The sequence below is a fragment of the Haemaphysalis longicornis genome, unplaced genomic scaffold (assembly GCF_048455015.1).
Source record: "Haemaphysalis longicornis isolate Haplotype H1 unplaced genomic scaffold, Haemaphysalis longicornis Haplotype H1 scaffold_7, whole genome shotgun sequence".
In the NCBI taxonomy this organism is placed as follows: domain Eukaryota; kingdom Metazoa; phylum Arthropoda; class Arachnida; order Ixodida; family Ixodidae; genus Haemaphysalis; species Haemaphysalis longicornis.
The window spans coordinates 190,579,618-190,606,465 of NW_027526422.1; the positions used below are offsets into that span (position 1 = coordinate 190,579,618).

At 44.3% G+C, this 26,848-nt stretch overlaps 1 long non-coding RNA gene, 1 other non-coding gene and 1 pseudogene across 2 annotated transcripts in view; 2 read left to right on the forward strand and 1 right to left on the reverse strand.

Moving 5' to 3' along the window:
• Positions 1-14,850: 14,850 nt before the first annotated feature.
• Positions 14,851-26,848, reverse strand: part of LOC144145648 (uncharacterized) — a 99,221-nt gene continuing 87,223 nt past the window's right edge. The window contains exon 5 of the long non-coding RNA XR_013317554.1: positions 14,851-15,425. This is a non-coding gene — a long non-coding RNA (uncharacterized LOC144145648). The remainder of the gene's footprint in view (positions 15,426-26,848) is intronic.
• On the forward strand, positions 18,849-24,489 carry LOC144144856 (actin-related protein 2/3 complex subunit 2-A pseudogene; annotated as a pseudogene).
• On the forward strand, positions 23,186-23,258 carry Trnan-auu (transfer RNA asparagine (anticodon AUU)). The gene has a single exon. It is a non-coding gene; the product is annotated as a tRNA-Asn (tRNA).

Below are 26,848 nucleotides of genomic sequence, written 5' to 3' on the forward strand. Positions count from 1 at the left end.
CTTTCTCTTTTTCTTCCTCTTTGTTTGTTGGCCGTTTTGTTTATTGGCAATTATTTGTTAAAAATTTTTGGTTTTTGTCGATTGTGTGTAGGAACAGTGTTGCGGAGTTACCAGTCCGGAATCGGAATGAATCCGGAATCATTCCACACTTTCGCGGCCCCGGAATGGAATGGGAATGCAATGGCGACAATACTTGAAGTAATGAAATGGGAATGGAATTAGGTGCCTTTTGTCCGGAATGGAATGTGACTGCAATTACATGTATTTTCCCAAAATACAGCACATGTACTTTTTCCTTCCTGTCACGGTTTTTGTAAAAATATGCATAAACACGCAAAAGAACCCACCAGCCCAATTTCAAACATCAGCAAGCCGGAGCCTTGAATTTAACAACATAGTACAGTAGAATCTTGATAAACAGAAATCGCTTAAACGGAATTGCCGCTTAAACTGAACAGTAACCAGTAACTTGGTTGGTTTTTTATTCAGATAACGTAAAAAAAAAACTCTCGGTAATCGGAACTAAAGTTTCCACGTCACCGTTCAAACGGAACCAGAAATGGAACTTCTTGTAAAACAAATTGGCATGAGAATCAGCTTTTTACGGTTCCGGCTGTTTCGTGATTGTTTTTTTTTTTCTCCCTCCTCGTAAGCCTCGTCTCGTTCGTGGTCAGCCGTGTTAGCGCAACGAATGCAACATCGCAGTTCTTGTTCCAGTCGTATGGTCTAGATTTTAGACGCCGAGATTACGGGGCTCTCCTCCTATTGCCTCGTTCGTGCCATCGTGGTGCTATTCGCGCTTCCTTACCGCGTTGCCATCTTCTACATTCGGTGGCTCATAAGCACTCGCAAAGTTGAGGTGGTTGAAGCCTCTAGCGTCCGTGAAGATGCCGTTGCAAGGACTCAAACAAACATATTTGATGCATTTCATTCTCAGGGACTCGTTGTTGCCAAATTAACTTTTTGAGTGCTGTGCCTAATCCTCTTTTAGTTTTCATGCTTTCTGAAAAACTATCAGCTGCATTCACCTTCTGATGCTTCGAGTTCTATGAAATGGTATTGATAGTGTGTACGCACATAAATTTGCGCTTTCATACATCGATCTCGGTAAACGGAACTAATTTTTTTGGTCCCTTGAAGTTCCGTTTATCTAGAGTCTACTGCACTGTTAATGTCAATTGGCTGGTTTCAAGCACGGTATATGTGTAGGCAGCGACCCTACTACAATTCTGCGCCTATATACAGCGCTGATACGACATTCGTCGCGATTATCCGTGTAATAAGCGCGGCTCTAAGCCGTCGGTATGCGTGGTGGGGAACTACCGCGGAGGCATCCCCCCTCCCCCCTTCTCTCCCACTAACTGGGCATTGTGATTTTTTACCTTGGCTAAGGTTTTACCTTGGCGGCGCATCCGCCCCTGCTGCGAGCTGTCTCCGCCCCCCCCCCCTCAACTTTTATTTTTTGCTTCTGGAACCTTCGGCGACTCGCATCCAACCTTCCTGTCAGCGGGACGCTAGCGCGGGGCTTGTGTTCACTGCAAACTTCCACATATCAGCTTACGCCCCATCTCACCTCGCGCTCCCCGGTTCTCCGGTAGGAACGTTTGCAATGCTGTCCCTCCTGTGTAGACACTTGGACGCCTTTGCCCGAAGAAGCGTCGACGAAGGCCTAAAATATTGGTTTGGGGATCCACCCGAAACAGGAGAGCCCATGAAATAGGAACTGCGGCCACGGCTGCGCCTTCCAGCTCCGACGCGGCAATTTGCGACCGAATAAAGGACGCGTTCGCTCTGTTCTAGGGAGGGTCTGCAAAATCAGCGAACAGCTCGTGGCACAAACAAACCTCTCACCAGATAGAAGAAGCTCTTAGTTGACCAGATTTAGGGGAAATCCCCAAGGTGGAGTAAGTTTCTATAAAGGAAAGTTTGACATCTACCTGAATGCAGCCATACGGCTACAAAGGAAAGCTATACAGCTTTCTCAGAAACTTCGCAGTTGAACAAAAATTCGTCCCGGTCCAGGATTCGAACCCGGGACCACCGCTTAAAACCGGTGCAGTCGCTCTACCAACTGAGCTAACGAGGAGGCTAGCAGTTTGTAGCGCGAGAGCGAATTGATCAACAACTAAAAGTGAAGGACAGGTGTTAATCGCCAGCTTTAGGGGAAATCCCCAAGGTGGAGTAAGTTTCTATGAAGGAAAGTTTGACATCCACCTGAATGCAGCCATACGGCTACAAAGAAAAGCTAAACAGCTTTCTCAGAAACTTCGCAGTTGAAGAAAAATTCGTCCCGGTCCAGGAATCGAACCCGGGACCACCGCTTAACCGGAACAGTCGATCTACCAACTGAGCTAACCAGGAGGCTCTTAGTTTGTAGCGCGAGAGCGAATTGATCAACAACTCAAAGTGAAGGACAGGTGTTAATCGACCAGATTTAGGGGAAATCCCCAAGGTGGAGTAAGTTTCTATGAAGGAAAGTTTGACATCCACCTGAATGCAGCCATAGGGCTACAGAGGAAAGCTACAAAGAAGAAGCTCTCCGTCAGTCACTACTGCAACCGAAAAAATATAACAAATAATTCTCGAGACAGCAAGTAGAGCTTTGATGACGACTTCTGCTTCCCCATGCTGCATGTAAGACGTAAGTAACCGCACACCTGGCGCCTGAAAGAAGGCGAAAAGGAGAGGGGGGGGCTCTTTGGCGCCTGTTGGCGGCAAAAGAATCCCAATGATTGATTTATGAGCACGCTCATACTGTAAAAGCTAGGCGATGCTTTCCCCTTCACTTTCTGTGAAGGGAAAAGTGAAGGGAAATAAACACCTAGCTTTTTATGGGAAATAAACACCTATTTCATAGCGCACTGCCGCACACTTGCTCCTGCGCCCAGCGGCTCACACACGCACAATACGTCCGCCAACATGGCACATTGGAAACAGTTTTTTTTATATTACCCGTGAAGAAAAAAAAACAAGCTGCACGCTGCAAGCTTTGTTCCGAAACGGTTCCGACCTATTGGAAAGCGAACTCTAGCCGCTTTTCCTTGCTTTCTCGACTCTCAAGGGCAGTTTTCAGTGTAAATTCCACGTCAGCTGACACAGAACGCGTGTTTTCCACGGCATCCCTGATAATGACAGCAAAGCGATACCGGCTCTCAAACACGTCTTTCGAGCAGCTCATGTTTGTCAAGCGCCACGTATAGACAGAAGGCAGCTGTTTTTTTTTGCGTTTTTGTTTTTAGAACTGATCGTTGAAGCAGCCGTCATTTACACTTCGTTTTTAGAGAACTGTACGGCGAAGCATCCATTTATCTCATACCATTTTGTTACGTAATTTGATGAATGAAACCAAACGAAAGCTTTTTTTACCTTTCACTGCAGCTTGAGACCTTTATTGCGGCATATAAAATTCACGAGGACATCTTATTGCGATGCTGAGCACGAGGTCACGGGTTCGATTCCCGGCCACGGTGGCCGCTTTTATGATGGAGCAGAAAAGCAAAAACGCCTGTTCTACAAGATTTCAGCACACGTTGAAGATCCCCAGGTGGTCAAAATTAATCCGGAGCACTCCACTACAGCTCGCCTGATCGCCTGCGTTGCGTAGGCGCGTTAAACCCTACAATCAATCAACGACGGCACCTAAGCACTTTTTCTGGTGTAGGGATTTCCGCAACACTACACCGACCGACTGCCGAACGTGTCCTTCTACTATTATCGTTATCATTTTTCTTTACTTTTTTTCGGTTGATCGCCCAGACCCGAGGACAGTTGGGGGAACCTACATTGCTACTCCACTGCATGCAACTCCTCAAATTAGTTATGCAGGCCTCAGTTATACAATGAGTTATACAGGCCTTGGACTCAGTTTTTGCTGAGCCCAAGGTCACAACGCATTCTCTAAGTTCTTCTTTATTTAGCTAGATTCAAAGGTTGCGTGGTGTAAAAGTGTGAACGATCTCCCAATTTGTAAAAGAAAAAAAAAACAAGACGCAAATTAGTATACTAACAAGTGCACTATCCCAGTAAACACTAACGAGAGAAAAAAATTATCCCGGCGCATTGGTTCCCACTGAGACACCCATACAAAGGTCACGCATACTCTAAGCACAGTCTGAACTTTCGATCGTGTGCAGTGGATGATACCTGATGCACGTAACTAATCTTTTCGGCAAGGGTGACATTGCAAGCCTGCACACACGCAAACACAGAAAGTTCTCAACCTTTCAACGAGCGCTTGAAATCCGTGAGAGCTGACGACCTCTGCGGCCCGTGATCCGTATTTGGTGCAAAGGCAGGACAAGGTGCTGGAGCGGTAACTCTTCCAACTGATACCACCAGATCCAGAGGTTCTGTTCCCCGTTAACAAAATTATTGTTCTAACCATAATCACGACCACTCCATACTCGTGTAAACTACTACGCGTGTAATACGCGTCGAAGGAATATGTCTTCTTCAACCATACTTTTGTCAGTACAAAAAGTACATGTCGTCACTTTAGCATTAACACATTCAGGCTTAAACAATATGAAAACATCACTTCTCGTAAAGACATGCTGACCATAGAAATACTATAATAACTAACGGGAGAACTGCCCCTGTGGGAATTAGTGGGGTGATCGCACTGCACGAGATCAGCCACAAAGCCCCTATCCCTTGACCTTGGGGACGTTTGTGCGTGTTTTAGCAGTTCTTAACGAGAGTAATAACATGGTGCGTTCATTCGTAACTTGATAATCACCCGATAAAACGGGGAGGAATTACAGGAATGGAATTGAACTGGCCGGCCATTCCTGGAATGGGAATGGGCGATCTTTTGGCATTCAGAGGAATTGAAAGGAATGGAATTTATGCGAATTGTCATTCCCCGGAATGGAATTGGAATGGAATGCGGACTCCCATTCCGCAACACTGGTTGGGAACTACCCGCTTGTCTAGAATAGTTCTTACGTTGCTGTTCTCTGGGGGGATTTTCGTACCTATTGTTAGGATGATTTTTAACTTGGCCACGTGGCGCCATCTGTCATTTACCAAACCGAGCTTTTAGCGGGTCAAAAACCGCAAGCAATTACCGCAAGCAATATTCGCATTGGTCATTTAACAGCGCCAGAAGTTAGTGAAAGGAGGCAGTGAAATGATATGCATTACACAGCATTTTTTCTCAAAGCACTACTAAGTTTTATGGCATCCGGTTCAGGAACAGTGTGTGATGGTAGATTTTTTGAGTCTATTGTGGTGGCAGGAAAAATTTTTTGGGTAACTGCAACAATACGACATGTGATGCCTTTGACTTTGCATGAATTGTCGCGGCAGTGGCAATATCGTTGTCGTTTTACACGTGAATTCGTTATGATAGCCGTTTATGAACACGCGATAGCAGTTTATGAACTAGTTTTGAGCGAGATAGTTTGACACTATGTGACATGGCTTGAAGCTCGGGGCTAGGGTTTAATAGGTTACGCTGGTATAATGTGATTAATCGGAAAAGATCAAGCGGACAGCCCAGTTTTGCAAGGCTTCTAAATAATTTCATACATATGCCTGATGAGGATCTTAAATGGCTGATGCACACTCTAGTTTAGTGCGTATTAGTGTAATATATATTCAAACATCCGTAAACGCGCCGTAGCATTTATGTGGTAAGGTTTCGGAAAACCAAGCAAACGTTTGGCAGATGCGAGGATATTGTTAATATGATTATTCCATGCCCCGTTACTAGTTGAACGCACGCCAAGGTATTTATTGGTGCAAGTTCTCTCTACAAGGCTGTCGTTTAATATGTGAGTTGTTGATGTTTGGGAGGCCTGTTTAGGAGAGGACACCAGTTTTTTTATCAAGATTTAGAGGGATTAGTCAGGTTGAGTATCATGTGCTTATAGTGTTTAGGTCAGACCTAATATTGCCCTGGTTATGCTTAGATTGAATTTTACGGTAAATTACGCAGTAATCCGCAAATAACTTCATGTTTTATTTAACGCAATCTGAGAGATCGTAATTATAAACTAGAAATAGAGAGGGCCCGCGTACACTTCGCTGAGGAACACCAGATGTTACAGGCTTTGGAGATGAGTGTTGATTGTTAACTGATGTGAACTGCATCCTGTTAGAAATAAAGTCTTTTATCCATGTGACAATTGCAGGATCATGTTCAGTAGGGTAAGCTGGTAAATAAGTCAATGGTGAGGGACACGATCAAATGCTTTTAAAATGCTTTCAAAATTGCGTCTACTTTACTTCCGGCATGTATATGTGAATGTATGTTATATTGAATGAAGCCAGCTAGTTGAGTGTCACGTAAATCATTTACGGAAACTGTTCTGACGGAGGTTAAAAGCAAAAACGCCCATGTGTTCGAGATTTGGTGGATGTCATGGTCCCCAGGTGGTCATATATCATCCCCCGCGCTCCACTACGGTGCGCCTCATCGCCTGTGTAGCGTCAGCTCGTTGACCACACCCAATGAAACTTTATGGAAACTGTGCTGTTGCCGAAATATAAGGTTGTGCTCTTCGAGGTAGTTAATGATCTTGGAGCGTATACATTGCTCGATTAGCTTTCATATGGTAAGACTAAAGAAATGGGGCGAACGTTTAGGGGTGAGGTACAATCACCAGATTGGAAAAACGGAGCAACATTTGCCACATTCCAATCGTGGAGTATAACGCCGGTGGGTAGTGTCTTTTGGAATGGGGGTATATTATTGGGAAGATGCTTTCTCGTATATTAAATTGAACTGTTTAACTTACATAAGAGTATTAAGCAAAAAAGGAAATCTCTATATTATTCAGCAGAGAATATATGCCAGAATCAGTTATAATTATTTCTGGTATAAACAGATCAGTTCGACTGCATATAGTGGCCTATGGGGGAAACTTTCAACTGCCAATCCCAAAGAAAATGTTTTGTTCAGTAGTTCTGAACAATGACTGCCAGTTATAATTTCGATCAATAAAGAACATACCAGGATTATGCATGGGAGTGTTGCCAATCCAGAAACGCCGAGGGTGCTTTGTTAACATCGATGATAAGTCCCTTGGAAAATCTGTAAGCGCGTTGTTTTGAGCAATTTTTTGATTTTCTCTTCACATGCCTTATGCGGATGCTACGATTCCAATAATTTACGTTTCTCGGCTTGCCTGAATAGTATTTTCTTGTTATTTACGCGGCGATAATTCTGCAAAAATCAAGGTGCAGTATTATCTATTTTAATATAGATGGCCCGGATGTATTTATCTATCAGATTAGTGCGAGCGTTTTTCAAAAGTAACCAGTTATTATTTTTTGTATTTATTTATTTATTTATTTTAAGAGCCGTACAGCGCATTCCATAAGGGGGGCGACCTGCAGCAAGAATAACAGCAAAGACTGTTTCAAATATGCAGGGTACAACAATATAATAAGTCGGACTTCAAAGAAATATACACAAAAGTCCGCACGAAATATCCACAGGGAAAACACCTTTCGAAAGCAGGAGGTATCGTTTTTACACAAGAAAAAGATAACAAGGATTAAGATTGGTTATCAGTTTCAAGAAAAGCAAGTAACAAAGTTTGGAAAGTTTATTGCTGAGTGCGTGCGTAAACGGAGCAGTGAGTTCCATTCATTTATTGACAAAGCAAGAGGGGAAAATTGGTGTTTCTTTGTTCGAGAAAACACTGGTTCTATCTTATGATCATGGTCGATACGCGTAGAAGTGTACGAAGCAGGGTGAATGAAAGTTCGATGAAATCGCGAATCAGTGTGGTATAACCTGTGAAAGAAGGATAAGCCGGAAAATTTTCTCCGCATGGCAAGTGGTGAGAAATTTAAACTTTGCCAAATGGATGAAATACTTTCATAACGTGAATAGCATGGCAAGATAAACCGTGCGGCTTTGTTTTGTACTGATTCAAGCATTTTGGTAAGGACTGCTGTGTGCGGGTGCTATATTATTAACGCATATTCTAAGGTTGGCCTGATAACTGCATTACAAGGGTGAAGTTTCATTCTTTGTTCACGAGTTTCAAACGACGGTTATGAAAGGCGAGCTTTCTTAATGCTTTCCCGGTTATATATTCTACATGGCTAGTCCAAGATAAATCGAAATGAAAAAGAATGCCTAAATACTTTATGGATGGAACCGTTCGAATTACTGTTGTTTATGGCATGCACATTAGGCGAAGGATCTGCAACACATGAGAAACGAACGCGCTTGCTTTTGTTAAGATCAATTTTCATTTGTTCTATACGGCATCATTCCGATAGTTTTGTCAGGTCCGACTGCAAGATAGTTATGCCGTTAGGTTTAGAGATGTCGTTGTAGATGACGGTGTCGTCGGGTCCGCGATGGTCCGTGATGGTCCACAAATGGTCCTTCGATGGTCGGCGACACGTTATCTCACAGAACGCCACGAGGGAAAACTGATAGTTGGCTGTGAATAGAATTGCAATTAGCCGTCGTGTAACATCTAATGAGCTTTTTCAATGTTTGCTTTTTGGTTTAAACAAGGGCTATGCGACCGTTTATTACGTAGTGATCGGATGAACCATTAAGATGTGCTATTTCAGAGCACATATCTCAATTGCTAATCAGAACCAAGGAAAGAATATTTGAAAAGACCATAGAACGTGGTGTGAGATTTGTAAATATTTTGGTGAGGTTGAATTCATGTTGGCCCCCTAAGAGGGCCCGACACCGTGACAAACATTAACTCACGCTACTGTTCTGCACAGGTATCCCTCGTCGACTGGTTTCTTCTGACGACCGCTGCTGCGGGCAGGACGCCCATCGGACAAGCAGCGAGCGCCGAGCCCGGGTACCTGCCGTCTGAGACGCTGGTCACCCGGACAGAGGCGGATCAGATAGGCTGGTTGGCCAACCCGCTACGTTTGGAGCAATGTGGTCCATTCAGCTGGCAACCTGAACTTGGTACATCGGATGCGCCACCGGCGATGTTATTTAAACACCCGCCGCTCGGTGCCCCCATGGGCCCGACATCACGACAAACCTGGACTCACGCTCCTTTTTTGCAGTGGTTGGTTACCTTCAGGACGCTTTATGCTTTAAAAGCTCTAACAGGTGCCTGTTAGCGGTGTCGTGCCCCACCGAATATTGCAGTGAACTGTCACGTAAACGTGTTGTTAGTTTTTTGTTACTCGTGAACCACGCAGTCTTCCTTTGTCTGCTCCTGTTAATTTTGGTGACGTCGAAATGAATGCTGGACCTATAACAGCCGTGACTCATGTGTGCAAACAGCTGTGGATATTTCTTATCTGAATGCTCAGCTATTCTTGAAACGGTACGACGTATCGAGCAAAACCCAAACCAGGAACTGTCAAACTGCCGCCAATGGCAGTGCCTTGTGAACTTACAGCTTAAAACGCAAGAAGACCGGTTGGATCACGTAGTGCATGCAGAATCATCTCCATATTTCGGTCTACAATCGTCACAAATTAAGAACATGAACAGCAATCCTTTAGACATAACACAAGAAATTGTCTCGCCGAAAGCCGCCACGGTGCTGAAAACCGTTTACGTCGAAGCAATCTCCTGTTTTATGGTATACCAGGTGCCCAATCCGGAACGCGGACACAATCAGAGGAAAAAGTGCTGTCACTTTGTTCTGAACTGCTGGGTATAACAGTTGAGAAGTCGAAAGTTGAAAGGGCACACAGAATCGGTCGCTTTCAAGGGAACAACAGTCGCCCTATGGTGGTAAAATTCAACCACTTCAAGGATAAGCAATTCATCCGGGACTTCAAAAACAAAATAAAATAAATAACACAGATTTCGGTTTACGCAACGATTTTTCAGCATCTGTATGCTTAGCTCGAAAAAAGCTTCTTGAGTTTGCTAAGGAAAGCAAATACCCCTATCAATTAAGATATGATAAAGTGTTACTTGGGGAAAACTGCTACGTGTATGACTTGACGTTAATGCAATTGTTATGCCTGAGAGCTAGCTATATGGCAGCACGCGTCATAAAACGCTTGTCCAGCTAAAGAAAACCCCAGTGCGTAGGTAGGCTTGCAGGCTAACGGAGCTCAACGTCCTAGTAAATAACTGCTGCAGTATAAAAAATAACGGTAGATGCTCTTTCTAGTTTATTAATCCCGACGCAGGCCGGTATTGTTGTTGGCTCCGAATCATGGTTAGATGATATCACAAGCAAGGCCGAAGTCTTTCCGTCAGGTTTCGAAATTTATCGGCACGACCATGACGTTCATAGTGGCGATGTATTCTCGTCGTCGACAAATCCATCCCTAGCGTGCCAATAGACCTGTGGGACGATAATTGTGAAAGCGTGTAGTGCAAAATCATCCTACGTAATGGTGAACATCTTACAACAGGGTCTTTTTATAGCAGCCCCGGTTCAAGTTCGCTGGAACCATTCCGGTCCTTATCAAACGCATTGCAAAAAAGTAAATACTAATCTCTTTCTCGGTGGCGACATTACCATGCCTCGCGTTCAGTGGGTCAACAAATCTCTACATTTATCTGCACAGTCAGGTCTTTACGATGAATTCCGCAACATAGTAGCAACGCATGGTCTTTACCAATTCGTTCATTTTCCCACCAGAAGATCCGCCAAAAGCAGCTCTATACTCGACTTGGTTTTTCCAAATGCCGAAGCCTTAGTTCAATCCATTACAGCAACCCCTGGTATCAGTGACCATGACGAAGTCCTTGCTAAAGTTTCATGGAAGCGACCGCATAAAACCATATCGCAACCGCGCAAAGGGTACAGCTTTGAGAAGGGCGATTACAGTATGGATAGTGATACTCTGGATTAGCAGTGCGGTGATTTCATTGAAGCCTCATTTACTTTTAGCGTTGAGGAACTATGAGAGCGTTTCAAAACTAGGTTCCTATCACTTATAGGCAAACACATTCTATGCAAAATTTTGTCTGGTTCACAACGTAAAAATAAACCCTGGTTTACGCGTGAGATTAAGCTTTTGCTCAACAAGAAAACACGTATCTTCAAGATATACGTTGCAACAGGAACGAAGAAATATTAAAAAGCCTCAAAGAAATTTCCTGCGCAATTACGAAGAACATAAGGTGTTCCAAAGATAAAATTTATTCTTTCTTAAGCGAAAAACCTAGACGCAGTCCTAAAGAACTATAAAAGTTTGTAATACAAAGCGGAAAGCCAGAAGAAACGATTTCCCTGTTGTCTACCAATCAAGGATTTATAACCAATGACGTGGATAAAACCAATCACTTCAACAAATACTTTCAATCAGATTTTTGTACCCCCCTAGTGGGTGCACCAAGTGCAGGAAGTTCCCAGTATCATCTACTGGCCATGCCAGATATCGTTGTAACATATAATAGAGTATTCAAACTTCTTGAAGAGATAAAACCTCATTCTGCCCCCTGCCCTGACGCGATACCCTGTCTATTTTTCAAAAACTTCGCAGCCACGGTGTTTATATTTCTTGTGGTGGTAGCCAGATTATCAATGTGTACACGTCAGTTGCACTTACAGTGTAAATCTGTCATCGTTGTACCTATTCATAAAAACAGACCCCGTTGCCAGGCGCCCAATTACAGGCCCGTATAGTTGACGAGGGTGTATTGTAAAATCCTTGAGCATATTATTTACTCGAACATATTCCATCATTTGCAGGCAAATAATTTCTTCATGAACTACTAGCATGGTTTCCGAGCTTGGCATTCATGCACAACCCGAAAAGTAAAATTCTGTCGTGACATTTTCTCCTCATTTGATTCAGGTACTCGGTAGATTGTGTATTTTTATACTTCCCAAAGGGATTTCATCTTCTTTCGCACTCTCACTTGCTTCATAAATTATCCCATCTTGGTCTCCCTGACAACGCGCTTGGTTGAGTGTGCACATATCTTTGAAATCGCTCACAAAAGGCTCTCATTAATACCTTTCAATCCGAACCCGTCCCCGTCACGTCAGGAGTCCCGCAGGGGTGCTTCCTCAGCCCCCTGTTGTTTTTATTTTTATTAAGGATATAGCTGTAAACCTGTCATATAAACGACGGCTATACGCCGATGATTGCGTATTTTATAGGGACAATAACAATCCGAATGACGCTGCTCAATTACAGTTGGACGTAAACAGTATTATTAAATGGTGTAATAAATGGAATGTGAAACTGAACGTCTCAAAATGAAACTGCATTCGTTTCAGCCAAAAACGGTCAAATACAATAACTACTCACTTTTTAAAGATGGAAGGTATTGCATTTTCAGATTATGTTGAATACCTGTGCCTCACATTCTCATCAAACCTGACCTGCACCAAACGCACTGAAACCGTCGCAATGAAGGCTGGCGTGTACTAAATTTATTCAAAGAAATTCCAGAAATGTGCCACAGGACGTAAAGGTGACTTTGTACGTAACTAATGTGCGCCCACTACTAGAATACGCTGCTGCTGCGTGGGATCCCGACACCAAGGTAATTATTAACTAACTAGAAGTAATAACCGTCGCAATGAAGGCTGGCGTGTACTAAATTTATTCAAAGAAATTTCAGAAATGTGCCACAGGACGTAAAGGAGACTTTGTACGTAACTAATGTGCGGCCACTACTAGAATACGCTGCTGCTGCGTGGGATCCCGACACCAAGGTAACTATTAACTAACTAGAAGTAATCCAAAACCGTACTGCTCTCTTTGTCACCGGTTCGTTCGGCAAGAATACCAGTGTTTCCAGAATAAAAAAGGCACGGTCTTGGGACTGCTTACCAACTCGCCGCACAGTATGTCGTCAACTATTCCTCAACAAGATAGCTAACACTAAAACATGTATTAACCACCAGACTTATCTAAAACCACCTGCCTACGTATCAAAAAGGAGTGACAATAGCAAAAAGATGAGAAATTCATTTTTAAGTTTTTCAAATTTGAAATCATCTTTTTTACCACGCACAATTGGCGAATGGAATAAGTTACCTGCGAGGCGACATTGATAACGATGTTTCTTGAATTGCGGTCACCTTGTTCCTGTCAATTTTTGTTTTTTTATTCATAATTGCAGCTGCGTGTTGCTGCCCACTGCAATGTTTGATGACCACTATGACTCGTTTTATAGAATGTCCTTTTTTATTTCGCCTTTCGTCTTGTTTTTCTTTTTCTTTTTCGTTTATTTTGTCCTCGGTTTTGTTGTCGTTTGATGTGATATGCTGTATTATGCAAGCTTTTAAAAGATGCCAATGTGGATTTTCATTTTTGCATATTACGAGATTCATGATTCCGCTTTTGCATTGAACCCTTTTTATGTATATCCTACAACAATGCCCTCTGGGCGAATGTAGTAAAATAAATAAATAAATAAATATATAAATAAATAAAAAATAAATACGTAAATTATAAGGGGGATTATAGCTGGGGACCGGCAAGATGCTTGGAAAGAGGCAGAGACCAGAGACGGGTAAGGCAGCGCAGACCGATGTCGCGGTATGTTCTCTTAGAGCGAGCCACGCGATGCTGACCGTGCCTCTTCGTCTCTCGCGCAGCACCTTGCGCCTGCCATCGTCAAGTGGCCCATAGTAGTCCTTCTTCCGGTACATACCCCGTCGGTTGTACAGGGGAGATTGGCGCACACTAACCGCAAGGTATGTCGTCGTGTCGGAGACTACTATCTCCAGTACAAAATAAATAAATAACTAACTAACTAAATAAATAAATAAATAAAGACAACATTGCAGAAACGCATTGAACTCTCCCTGTGTTCTAGAAGTTAATTGAGTAGTAGGCGCAATGTCGAGAAAATTGAAGTTACTAAAAATTATGACATTAGAATGCGGAAACCGACGAGCAAGTTCGGGAAGAATATGATAAAATTCGGCAAATAAAACGTGTGTAGAGAGGGTGGGGGCGATATGAGACTCTAACAATTATACTACTCGATTTGAATTTTAAAGAAATTACAACACATTGCAGAAACGTGCGGGTGATCAGTGGCACAATCAAATGTGGTCTGCTTACAGCAAGAAGGGCACCGCTTCCCAGGTGCTTTTGCCTGGAGCAACAAAAAGTATTGTAGTCTGTGTCACAAACAGAAAGGCTGTTGGTAGAGATAGAATCATTTAAACAAGTTTCTCGTAAAGCTGTAACAATGGCATATGTTGAAGGTATTATAAAGGTAATGCAACATTTTTACATGTACCTCTGTTGATGTTACTGTATATAAACTGACAAACGTCATCACTATTCATATTGTGATTTGATATAGCGTGTTGCAGCTTAGCTAACGATGGACACCCATCGCGTCTATTTGGACAAACCACAGTGGGAATAATTGGCTTCGGTATCTGATATCTAAACATCCTTATTAGTTTTAAGCTTCTTGAACAGAAGGTGGACGCGGGCTTTGTCGTTCTTTATAGTTTTTGAGAAAAGCCGTACCTACCTTCATTTTTCGCGAACTGACTCGGAGTAACCTCGAGAAATGCCAAATTCCGTATGTTTCAACTTATGAACATTTTTAAGTACTGTGTTGATTTCTTTCTTATTGAAAAACTTCACCGTTATGGGTCCAGTGCTCTCATTCGAAAATCGCCCAAGGCGATGTGCACGTGCATGCTGATGCTTTTACTTCCAGATGGTCTTCGCCGAATTTTTTTACTACGTGCTCGGGCATTTCCCAGCTTTCTGATTCACCCGTGTCTTGCATACCGTAAAAAGAAGGTTAGAGCACCCGGAGCGTTTTGTACAGTACCTGGAGTAAATCGTCTATACCTGCTTTCCTTTCTATGGTCTGAATAAAGCCCTAAATAATGAGTTGAGGAGCATGCAATGAACTGCCCTTACGCCGGGAACAGCATTTTGTGTAAGGCGACGGACGCTAAGCCAAGTTTGAGTTTTCAAATTCGCCTGCAGAACCTCGTTTATTCGTGCCACACTAGTGGTACAGCCCCAGTTCTAGCAGGGTATTCATCAGCGTCGAAGCCATTCCTTGTGGAGACGTCGAGGCTGCCATGTGCTGTGTCCAGTCTGACTTGTCCGTTGCCCACGTCTTCACCAGTACCTGCAGCTCCAGAAACCGCTCCATGCCTTCCAGGAATTCCAGCAGGCAGAGAACCGGGCCCAACCATCTCTCTTCCAAGATTTAGGCTGCCTTCGAAATCAGAGCTGTCACCAGGCCTGACTCCAGAAGTGTCGCTTCCCCTTCCAGGAAAATTTGACTGGCTTGCACCAAATACTCTGCCAAAAGCTTCATTATTGTTAGGTCCAGTACTGCCAATGCCGAAGCCACTAGCTCCACTGTCATCACTGCTTGATCCCCGTCCACTTTGTCTGGCCAGCTCTTCTTCCAGTTGCCCTATCTTATTTTGGAGATTCTTGCGCTCTTTCCGCAACTTTATTATTTTCGCGATTGTATAGAGGCAGATAAACCGCTTCTTCCTCTTCAGTCCTTTCAGTGAGGAATCTGGGATGCAAATATTTCTTTGGCACTTTCCCATCTGAAAAAGAGTTGCGAGAACAAAATACTAATTTTAATAGCTGAGCTGTATTTAGATGACGCAAGCTATAAGGCAATACTTATCCTTCGTATCCCAAATCAGTTGTCCCATTTCAAGAAGAGCACCGCAAATTTACGTGTTCTCAATGAACGGCTTCACGCGGCAGAACTCTCAAAATAGCTAGAAAAAATGTCATTCGTACTTTCAGGTGATTAGAACCTAGCTTGTGCTACCCAGAAATAACAATCCCTTACAAGCCTCAATATTTAAAACACCACTCATTATATAAAGAACTCAATGAGGTAGCGATTTCAGATTTTCTATAGTATATAATGTACATGACCGCTATTGTAAGCATACTGTGCAATATACTGGAGCTAAAATCTGTAATAATATGACCATTCACGTAAAACAATGAAATATTTCTCAGCGCACTGACGAGGCTCATACAACGTTACAATTTCTCATGACTTGTCGAATCGCTCAAATTTTACTCTAGAACCATCTTTGTACAGCGTGATATTTTTTCATTGTGTTGTCGATCATATGTCTACACTGTTTATTCTGTATTTACCGTGTGGTGAGTTCTGTGCCCGCGTTATGTATTTTGTTTATTGACCAATCTGTGTTTTGCCCTGTTACAAACCACGTAATTTCCATATTTTGCATTGTGATTGTGGTCTGTATTTCTTAATCGTTTTTATGCGCTCTTATTGTTAAAAATGTCTGAACTGAATGGGTGTGATCTACCAATATTGCAAATTGCTGAGGTATATTTGTCACTCTTGCACCAGTCAATGTCTTGAGGTAAATATCAATGAACTGAACGGAAATCAATCATATTGTATAACTTACTACTTGTGTAATTCAAAACACATACGCAGATTGATCTATACAAAAACTAGTGCCCTGCCACTCTGTGAAGATGGATGTCCTGCGAAGCCGGACGCAGTCAATGGTGTGCACAAAACAAAAGACGTTTGTTTTTAATTTGTGATTCAGCTTACTTCCAAGTCAAATAGCTGAATGAATCCTGGGAGGACACCAGCTTTACTCGAGCTGAGAAACGTGAAGCTGTCTGTTACACAGAGGTCAGCGCACACATAAGATATGCGAGACATCCTTCATTCATTGCAGATGTTTGTCATAAGCCTACCATCCGTGCCCGTGCTCGATAAAGAAATAGCTTAGTTAGCGAGGTAGGAGTTCATGTTTCACCTAAGACAGCGTCCGTGTGAGATACGTACTTTCACAGCTTGTTATAGCTGTTTTAAGTGCGAATGCACTTTATAAGCGACCCCAAACCTTCCACCGCCGGCGGCGGCGGCGGCGTCCGCAGTCCTCCTCTCCCTAGCAACGGCGTGGAGCGGAGAGGAGCGTCGGTAGCAACGGCGCGGTGACGTCACTTCACCACGTGACCGCGCTCGTTCCGCCTCCTCGCCGTGGCTGCGCGGGTGCGCGCCGCTCCCCGCACCGCTCCTCGCGCCGTGACGTCATAGTATGACGTCACAGCGCGCCTCTTCTCCCCAGCAGCTGCCGTGCGCCTCTCTCTCCACCGTGACGTCACACTCTCTCCTCTCCCCCTCGCTCGGCGGCAGCTGCCGTGCGCCGCTGTCCCTCTCCCCTTGCGCTCGCCTCCTCTCTCAGCCACCTGGCTCTGCGCGCTCGGCGCGGCATACCCCCCTATATATGCAGCGATAAACTGCCAGACCTCCGTGGGTCGGCTCGCGCGCGCTCACGGGCGAATGCCAACGGATTTTAACTTTACTCCCCCTCATAGCATCACCCCGTGCATTCACACTTAACCATGTTCACCCTCGGGGAAATGCTTGGGAGTTTTTCTGCATGCCGCAGTGCATTCACAGATAACCATGGTGGTATTTCTTTCCCATAAATATTATTTATTTCCAAAAATAAACTGTCGTTTGTCAGAGCTTGTGTTCTATCCAGTCTGTTTCTTTCCCGTCTCTAACGGCTCTTACTATTATTGTAACACACCCACTCAATCCACTCGTCCGAGGACACCCCAAAGGCCGCAATGGGCAGCCTGATGTCCCCGTTTGAACCTCTCGCCAGCCCCATGAACATGTCATAAGCAAGAGCTGAAGCGTGTAGCTGCATGGACACGCCCACCTCTCTCCACTCCCAAATCCCGCTTTCATAAGCCGGCAACCGCGTGTGTGCGCGTGCTTGGAAGTGAAAGCCAACGGCAAAAATATCGCTATGAAAGCCCTGTAAGCTGAACAAGTATAACTGGCTCACGTCTGCATTCCACGTGAGAAAGGTGCTATTAAAACGGGAGGGAATCGCAGCTACTGGGCAATTTGGAACTTTAGGCGGCAACGGTGGCGACATGGTTTTTTGTTGCTTTCGTGACCATTCGTATTTCTGTTCAGGCCGATGTTCTTTCAATTCCTGCTGGTCTTCCTCCAAGCAAACTAGATATGTGTTCATACCATAGCGAGTAAAAATCTGGAAGGCTTGGAGCTTTATTCTAGGGGTTAAACATGTGGCTATCCGTTTCCCTGCCACGTCTGATCATCTTGTAGACACACCAACTCGTACCTAAAGCCACTCTATTGCGTAGTACAGTCGATAGGGCTCATTGAGCCAGAAAACAGCTATAGTTAACACTTTCGTGAACGTGGAAAATTCGGTAGTTTTTGGGTGTTCCAGGAAACATTTTTTCCTTGCCACAGACAATGAGTGATGGTGAAGTGTAAGATACAAATGATAGCGAAAGATTAGGGCTTCCTAGCAGTAATAATTTCAAATAAACGATTTATAAAAATTTAACGACTTATAAAAAGTAACGACTTATAAAAAGTAACAAAAAAAAACAAAATGATGAAGACATCAAGGCCACTTTGCTCATGGTACTCATAAAAAATTTCAGATCTACAATTTTATTATAACGGCCTTATAAAGAAATACTGCAAAAATGAGCTTTCTAAGTACAAAAGATAATATCATATACAATTTTGTAAACACATGTGCCTACCGGTTGTTTTTGGGTATTCCAGAAAATTTGTTTCTTGCCACAAAATATGTTCTATGCTTAAGTGTAGCTTCTGATAAAATGTAGGAAGAATGATGCTTTCCAAAAGTAATAATTTCAAACAGATACATTAGGCATTTTATTAAAATTCTGAAGACAAAAAAGAAAAAAAAAGAAAAAAAAAATGATGATAATCTGAATGCTACTTTGCACACCTTAGACATAATAACAATTTGAAATATACACTTTGAGAATAAAACGCTTCTAGAATAATACCGCAAATATGAGAGGTGTTAGTACAAAACTTATTTATATACAAAAATAGAAATTAACCCGAACAGCCGCGCGCAGCTTCGGAACGCTACGCCATGAGAATTCCGGCCCGTCTTTGCGGAGAAAACTTGACTCTGTGCAGTGGGCACGAAATGGTCTCACCGCCCGACTCGAGCCCTGGCCACTCTGCGGCCCGAGGTACGCCCGACGCCCGCGCTTGGGCCTGCCCGCCCGGACTCATCTACCAGAATTGCGACCACCGTCGACCACTGGCGGGAAATTGGCAAGTTCCTTCTGATTCCATCTCCTCCACCCACTGGCGCCAGGCTCCACGCCCTCGGGCAAACCGACTGAGGGCCATACCGGAAGAGCTCTTCAAAGGACAATGGCGCCATGGACCCCCGATACGCAACTGTCCAGAACTTCGTTTCTTCCTGTTTAATCCAATAAAGGTTTTTGTTTCTCTTTCTTTTTTATTTCACAGCAGCCCCCCTGGGGCAATTGAAGTGAAACAAATACTTGACACAACAACAACAGCCACGAACGAAGTGGCCAGTCTGCAGATAAGAGCTATGGCCTATAGAACAGGGCCGGATCTGCTAGCGACGGGAGAAGAAACCGAAACCCAAGGGCACACAGCTGGTGACGGTTCGGGGCAACTTGTCTCACTTTCGCTGACCGTAGAAAAACCTGACGAATCGAAGTGGTCTTCCGTGTCTATGCGGCTACCATCATGCACTTATTCAAGCTGTTACATTTGCATTCGTGGAAATTAGCCGTCCGCGCGAAGCATCTGCTAGCGGCGGCGACGCCATAACTGAAACCACGTGAGCTCGTCTCCCCACCGGCGAAGGACATTTAAAAATCCCCCACGTGGCGAAAAAACAACACTCGAAAGCGACACAAATAAAACACTTCCTCCTTTACCGTTTGCATGGTGGTAGTAGTCCAGAAGCATTGGGAGAATTATAAAATTTGTGAACAGGTAAAGTCCAGATGTACGTTCACGCACCCATTCTTCAAACCCCAACCCGGGCACGCATGAACCGGCAACCGGTTGTGGGTGCACACTGAGGCGTGAAATACACAGGCGAAGATATTGTTCGGAAAAGGCTTTCAAGATGAAGAAAAATTGCGGGGAAGTTCCTTTTCAACCGGGAGGATTCACAGCTTCTAGGCGATGTAAAATTTGAAGCGAACACGGTGGCGGTAGCTCTTGGTCGATTTTGCGACCATTCGCGCCTTCGTAGATTCCAAGTAGAGATTATATAACTGAAAAGCCACCGTTTTTAAAAGATTGCGCAACTTCTGAAAAGCGCATCGGTGGTGGCGAAGAAAATAATAGTTCTGGAAGAGTGTCGGCGGTGGTGAGGAGGAGCCATTGGGCGGCATCCTGTAAATCCACTTCACCGAAATGAATCATCGGGGGTTGTAAATACACTGCTTCGCACAAAAAAAAAACAGGGATTCTCTCAGTAAGGTAGGTTTCTGAAAAAGCAGTACAACCAGGCCGCCCGGCTCTGGTAGGGCCAATGACTTGCGGTCATGAATTTATACACTGTTGTAGCCTGATTGCCTCCTTTTGACTTGCTAAGGTTACTTAGGAGGAGTAGTCAAGCAATTTACGGTACTGTGAAGCACTATAGCTTTTTTAACGTTTGCATTAGAGCAAAGTTCTTTATAACGTATGTGGTTTCTCAATGCGGGGTATAAGACAATCATTCTGCAATAGTAGCCAACCAGTTACCTTGCTTCTAATATTTACATACTTCGAAATTTCTATTTCCTGGCGTTCAGCTGGACAACCATGCTATCGCATTCACCCAACTCGAGTAGCCTTAAAGAGGTCCCGAATTTTTAAAATGGCACTGCTGTGCCTCTTAATTTTTGCTTGGTGATTTAATGGAGGTGTGACGCATGACTGCAGCGTTGCCAGTAGTTCTTTCTACGAATAATGCAACACAATTTCGTCGAAACCTTATAGTTAGGGATGAAGATTCCAGGCAAGCTTTTGCGATAAGCCTGCATGGGAGTGCTAATCCGGTTTTGACCGGATGAAACTTTTTTTGCCTAAGTTAAGGCCTTCGTGTAAACGATTGGATTATTCAGCATAACAGCTGATTGCAAAATTTATCACGGGATGTTATTCCGGGTCCTCCTCAACAACAGCTGATATTCTTGAGGAACTTATAAAAAGAACTGTGCAACCGTCCGTACATATGTACAGAGGTCGAAACTGTTAACAACAACGCGCAAGCGCGCGGCCTTGGATAGGTGTAGCGCAGCCTGCTGATGGCCACCGGCGTGACCAGCGATATTAGGGGACGGCGCTGCGGCGGCTTGGCATGCGAAAGCTATGGCCGATGCTTCCTCGTTTTGGGGAGAGAGGTTCGACGCCGAAAATCTCACCGCGACCTCGTCACGCTTTATGTGCCTGCGCATGCGGGGTAAAATTTCACCGCGCCAATAATAAACGTCTTGAAGCAATTTCTGAGTCAACGCTTATGTTTACTCCTTTCCTGCACTACCTACGTTAGAATGGCTGTGCGCGACCCACATTCAACTTTTTTTTTGATCAGAACCATACCAAAGGCGAAAACAAGACTGCACTGGTTATCAGCGTTAGATAACGTTTAATATTGGTTATGTATCATCTTGACGAAACAGCGTAAAAAACGGCGACACTAGGAGAGAAAGACGACAGGACGACGCTGTACTCACAACTATTTTTTAATAAACTGCAACACGCATACATATACTATGTCCCCAAAACCCACGTGCACTCACAACATGACGCACATCGAGATTATCACTACAAAGTAACACCAAACTCTAAGTCACGAACTTATCTAGAAATAAGAATTCTTTTTTATGTAATGCTATCGACGGCTCACTTATGCAGATATCGCCTCTTTTTCTAATGTGAAATGCTTCGATAACTTCCCTAGTGATCTGATTAGTGTGAACCGAAAGGATGGTGCTGTCATGAAAAAGCGGAAAGCACCCATGCTCGGAACAGTGTCTAGTGATATGTGAATCTTTCTTGTTTTTTTAGTGAGTTTTTGTGCTCTAATAATCTTATATTAATGCAACGACCGGTTTGCCCAACATATACGTCCACAATTAAACGGAATTTGATAGACCACCCCCGTTTTACACTCTACTGGAGGGGACCTGTGCTTAACAGAGCATTTCTTTTTAACGGCAATATCAGATTCTGCCAATTTTCTTTCTATTCGACCACAAATTTTTCCCATCTTAATGGGTGCTGAAAAAACAACATTTATCACACTAATCAGATCACTAGGGAAATTATCGAAGCATTTCACATTAGAAAAAGAGGCGATATCTGCATAAGTGAGCCGTCGATAGCATTACATGAAAAAGAATTCTTATTTCTAGATAAGTCCGTGACGTAGAGTTTGGTGTTACTTTGTAGTGATAATCTCGATGTGCGTCATGTTGTGAGCGCACGTGGGTTTTGGGGACATAGTATATATATATGCGTGTTGCAGTTTATTAAAAATAGTTGTGAGTACAGCGTCGTCCTGTCGTCTTACTCTCCTAGCGTCCCCGTTTTTTACGCTGTTCCGTCAAGATGATACATAACCAGTACCAACTCGCCCAAATGTTGATCCTTCTGCAGTTTAATATTGGTTTTAGCAGCGGTCGTGCTGAGGAACTTTCGGCGTCGAACCTCTCCCCCCAAAACTAGGAAGTATCGCCCATAGCTTTTGCAGGCCAAGCCACCGCAGCACCGTCCCCTAATCTCGCTGGCCACGCCGGTAGCTATCAGCAGGCTGCGCTACACGTATCGAAGGCCGCGCGGTGGCGCGTTGTTGTTAACTGTTTTGACCTCTGTACCTATAAGCAAGAAAACCCCAAATAGTGCACTTGTACAAGGAAGTGCTGAACCTGCCGTAGAGTGAATACACCTTCAAAGTCCCTGAAGGTGTTTAGAAACCTGTTGCAGCATCTGGCATAAATAGGATGGAACAACTTCGTCATTATCTAAGGAAAGCTAAATTTTTCATAGCTTTTCTACCTCGAAGTTGTTTTGTTCGTTTTTTTCTTACAGATCCTTTCACTAGACACAAAGTCCTGAATGTGTACGATGTCCCCATTTTAGCCGAATCCGCTTTACTTCACTGACAAACGCGCAACACGGCTCCTTCTTTGTAGCATCAATCTCACCTTGAAGGCCAGCTGAGGCCAAGACAACCCCTCGAACGGTTGCGCATTGAAAGCGCCTAATGCCTCGTAATAGCGAGGCCCTATGTTCTGGCAGTCTTGGTGTCATAGGCAGCTTAAGAGGGGTGAACCCTGGTTGACCACTCTCAACGTCGTAGACACTCGAGTCATGGCCCGGGGGTTTATACTTAGGTTCCGTTCACCACCAGTAGTCCGAGTGGAACTGCCACCACCCCATAGCGCAGGAAACAAAAAGTGATTTAACCTAAATACCTGAGAAAGTGGAGGGGAAACAGCCCCGCCAGTAGCGTAGTGGTCATCGCACCAGACGATTATTCTGGAGGTTGTGGGTTTGGATCCCACCTGGCGGGCACTTTACTTTCTTTCTGTCTTCCAAAATTCTTCTTCTGTTTCAATGATCTACCGCATTCTCCTTTTGCCTTCCGAGGCATTCTTGACTGCCAAACCCTATTTCTGCCTTAATTCCACGAGCCCCTTATTTCCCATTCGTATTCGCTACATGCATAGCGAGGGCCTCTGTTCAGGCAGTCTTGGTACCATAGGTAGAATAATTAAGAGGGTTGAACACTCGTTGACCACTCTCGACATGTCGTAGACGCTCAATCTATGGCCTGTAGCTTTTAAATTAGGTCTCCTTTACCCCGAGTAGTCCGAGTGGCGCTGGCTACCACCCTCAAGGGCAGGAATCAAAAAGTACTTTAACACAAATACCCGAGAAAGTGGAGGGGAAACAGTCCCGCCGGTAGCATAGTGTCATCGCACCAGACGAGAATTGTGAAAGTTGTAGGTTCGGATCCCACCCAGCGGGTTTATATTCTTTACTTTCTTTCTGTCTTCCGAAATTCTTCATCTGTTTCAATAACCTACCGCATTCTACCTTTTGCTTTCCGAGGCATTTTTGACTGCTAACCCCTATATCTGTCCTAATTCAACCAGCCCCTATTTTCCTATTCGTATTCGCTACGTTCCGTAGTTAGAAACGCCTTCTTCAGGGCTGAAGAAGGAGTTTCTAACTCCGAAACTTTTGGCAACAAAAACGGGAAAAGTGTCAGTCGACTTTTTTCACTATATATATATATATATATATATATATATATATATATATATATATATATATATATATATATATATATATATATATATATATATATATATATATATACTTATATATTTTGAGAATCAATTTGTCCGATGCGCTAGTGAACACGACGTGAACACGAGCCCGAGAACAGGGACGAGATTATTCGCAAGGCCAGCCAGCTCAAGAGGTACTGCTTTGCTTCTGCCTTTGAGAAGTACTTTGACTTCTAGGAGCGCGGGGAGATTGCCGACAAGCGGGCCGTCATTCACTACCGGGACGAGGAGACAATGTACGTCGAGGCGAAGCCAGACAGAGTCACCTTAGTCTTCAGCACCATATTCAAGGATGAAGGGGACGTTGTACTCGGGAAAGTGTTTATGCAGGAGTTCAAGGAAGGCCGCAAGGCCAGCCACACAGCCCCACAGGTGCTCTTCTCCTACCGGGAGCCCCCCAAGGAGCTGGAGAATACGGACGCCCGTGTCGGCAGCAGCATCGGACAGATTGATTCTCACAATATATATACATATATATATATATATATATATATATGTAAAATACAGAAAGATAGGGCAGCAGTCTACAACGCCAAAGGAGGCATAGGGGTGTGGTTATGCTCTTCTCTTTTTCACTACGGTTAATGAAATAAACATTTTTTTAATATACAGAAGAAAGAAAGAAAGAAAAACACGCGCCCAGAGTGGGGACCGAACCCACGCCTTTCGATTACATGTCGAATGCCTTACCAATTCGGTTCGGTCCCCACTCTGGGCGCGTGTTTTTCTTTCTTTCTTCTGTATATTAAAAAAATGTTTATTTCTTTAACCGTAGTGAAAAAGAGAAGAGCAGAACCACACCCCTATGCCTCCTTTGGCGTTGTAGACTGCTGCCCTATCTTTCTGTATTTTCCTCAACGAGCCCCTCATTTCCTTTCTATATATATATGTATATATATATGTATATATATATATATATATATATATATATATTTATAGGTGTGTGCGTAGTATTGAGTAGTCACAGCGTAAAATTAAAAACAAACTATTATGTCGAGCGTTACGGCCGGTCCCTGGTTGAAAAGTTCAAATCAATATAGTTGTTTTATGGTCTGACTACTCAATCCTATAGTTAACCATCCTGCCAAGAACTTTTTCTAGAGTATATATATATAAATATATATATATATATATATATATATATATATATATATATATATATATATATAAATATATATATATTGTAATGAAACTGCGTTCGTGTGTCAGGCTTCCATGTTTATTCTGTCCCCAAACGAGCTCCACGCTTCTTCCATCGCTTCCTGTCGGCGGCCGCCCTCCGCGGTTTGGTAGTGGATTAGCCGGTGACCTTGATATCACCTTTTGCTTGATGTTTCACGTCTCTACACTGGGCCACCCTGCGAAAAAGCGCATCACCAGGCTGTTTGCGTAGGCCCCTGGCTGTGTCTCGACGGTTGACCCACGAACGAGTGAAGAGTCTGTTGCAGGTCTCTTCCCGTTGGTTACGTCTCCCGGTTCGGTTCTCTTCCTTTCCGACTAGTTCCAGAGCAAAGCTTGTTTCCATTGACGAGGAACTCTTCACTGCGTATTCCAGAAAGATAATGTCCGGCGTTTCTAAGCCGCGCTTTCTGCTGTGAATCCAGTCCGTTTGTTTGAAGGGGCTCTTCCTGCTCATAGTCATTTGATTCTCGTTTTCATTTTTTGGTAAGTCCGTCTTTTTGTCCACGTGCTTGCTTTCAATATTTTTGTAGTCGGTTTGGGTAATTTTCACGAAAGCATCCTTGTCTGTAGCAGCTGTATCCTTATGTTCGTCATGATTTTCGTGTTTCGTTCGGGCATTTGACGCTACCTCACCGCTGGCTTCGGCCTCATCATTTCCAGCCCAAACGATGTCCTGATCCTCAATGGATTCTTCATAAACGTTCGCGAGTGAGTTTCCCAAGATGATGTTTCAGGTCGTCTTTCTGCCTTCCGGTCGGCACAAATGCTCTTCATGGGATAGTTCACATTAGCCGTCACGGTGAACGAAGTGTGGTCTTTCACCGGCACCTTGGAGTTGTTGAAGGGCTCTATCAGAATTCCAAGGCTCACGTTATCCTGGTTCAAGGATGCGGGCGTTGTGATGGCCGAAAAATGGTAGGACCCGTCCTTACTTCCTTTGCTCGGCGGGGTAGGTGCGAGCGCCGCCACATGGGGTTGCTGCTCCGCCAGATCTGGGCATTCCGACCGGAAGAGCGAAGAACGATGAACGGTGCTCCTGAGTTTGATGACGTCGATCTGGTGAGCGGTGCCCTGGTGATGTTCCAGAAGGACATCGTCGCCAACGCAGCTGTTGCAAGACGGTGGACGACGGCATTCCGGGTACAATATTGGCTCCGATTCTGCCCACGTCGAAGGTGGCTCACCGACAAGAGAGGCCTGCGTCTTGGTGGTTGTCTCCTCCTTCACCACCATACGACACAAGTCGGAACCACAGCCAAGGGTCTCCGCAAGGGAATGCTTTGAGGCTTGCAGGTGAGGCTCCTGTGCTTGGCAGGTTGCACTGTGCTGCAATTCTGCAGCGAGGCGAATAAAGTCACGCAGGCCTAAATGGGGCGGCTGGCCCGCCAAGACTGCAGCATGGAAGAAGTGAGCCAGGCCATCGACGACGTACTTTCGCGACACCAGATGGCCAGTCAAGGTTGCATCATTCAAGCAGGTATAGCTTTTCGTAGATGTAGCTGACGACGTTTTCTCCTGGGCCCTGGCATCGGGCAAACATATGCATGAAGCGCTCGTCGTACGTTCGCGGGAACTCACCAAATTCTGCCAGTAATGAGCCGTGCCAGCTTGCCCACGTCGAATG